The sequence below is a fragment of the Plasmodium gallinaceum genome (genome assembly GCF_900005855.1).
Source record: "Plasmodium gallinaceum strain 8A genome assembly, contig: PGAL8A_v1_10, whole genome shotgun sequence".
In the NCBI taxonomy this organism is placed as follows: Eukaryota; Apicomplexa; class Aconoidasida; order Haemosporida; family Plasmodiidae; genus Plasmodium; species Plasmodium gallinaceum.
The window spans coordinates 843,001-844,645 of NW_021628239.1; positions in this window are offsets into that span (position 1 = coordinate 843,001).

The following is a 1,645-nucleotide window of genomic DNA, read 5'->3' on the forward strand; positions in this document are numbered from 1 at the left end:
AAAATTATTTATTTGAGGTTATGTACTATAATTATAGATTATTGTAGATTTACAAAAAGTATTTTTGCAATAAATGAAATTAGTAAAGATCAATATAAATATCCCTTTTTAATTCATTTGTTCAGTAGTTTATTAAATTCAATGTAAATCTAATTAATAAATTACATTACTATGCTACAAATAATTATATTAAAGGAAATGATTATTTATAGCACAATAAAAATTTTATGAAATTAAGTTATGGTAAATTATTTGAAGAAAAATAGTTATACAAAGGTATATAAAAAAAATATCAGTAGAGTTACATATAACTCTTTTAAAAAATTTTTACATAACATATTATCTTTTTATAATAATATAATACTTTAATTTTTTCTATAATTGGTTAATAAAAGTAATTATTAACCTTTTTGAGAATAAAAAAAATAATAGTATGGAAAATAATTAGTTTCCTATTTAAGCAATAGAAAAAAAAAAAATTAAATCAATTTTTTTTTTTGTTTTCTTTGTGTAAATTTTGGAACAAAAAAAAATATATATTTTTTTTAAGCGTATTTTATATATAGTCAAAATTTGGAAGAAAGAATTGTTGACAAAAAGTTTCTTATAGTATTTTTTTTTGTTTAATTTTATATAAAAAAATTTTATATTAACAATAATAAAATTTTCGTATTTTTTATGTAGTATTCATATAATTTATTTTTCATTATTTTAATTATTTACAATATTCAATGAAGTAAACTACACAAATGCAGTTTACTTGTATAAGCACTTAAAATTATAAATAAATTCATTAAATTAGTAGATGATACTTTACACGTTCTTTATTAATTTGCTCGTTCAGTACTCTAGCAAATTCACTGAAGAGGCAATTAATAAATTATCAAGTTGATAAGTATAAATGAAAAAAAAAAATTATTTATAAAGTTAAAACTACATAATACATTAAAAGGAAAAGTGTTGAAATGAAAACATGTATCAAATTTTTATATTTTTTGTTAAAAAAAAAATTATATGTAAGAGACATTTTTCATAGCAAATTATAATTTAATTATAATATATTAATTGATACATTTTGTAAGAAAAATATTTATATACTAAATTATTTTTATATAAAAATTTATTCTACTACAATTTTTTTCTATGTATTTTTTTTTTCATAACTTTTTATAATAGAAAAAAAAAAAAAAAAATTGAAAATAAGTCTCTAATAAGTAATTTTAAGGAAAATATTATGAAAAAATGGTGATTTTAATGTTTAAAAATCTTAAATTGTAATATTCATATTTAATAAAAAATGTTTTTCATTTCTTTCCTTAAATATAAAAAATCATCTTTTTGTTAAAATTTTGTATTTTATTAAATTAAAAATTTTTTACATATGTATATATTTTTATAATTTTGAAAGTAATTTTAATATAAAATTATATAAATTTATTTTTTATTTTTAATAAATTAATTTTTTATTATATATATTTTATGGTTCAGCTAATTATATGAAATATACTACGAGTGCATTTTTTATGTTTTTACCAATTAGTACATATATATAAATTCCCTACGAAGAAATACTGCTCATCGCAAACAATATTACGGAAATACTTTTATACATACGCAATGTATTGTTTTATACAAATGAATAGGT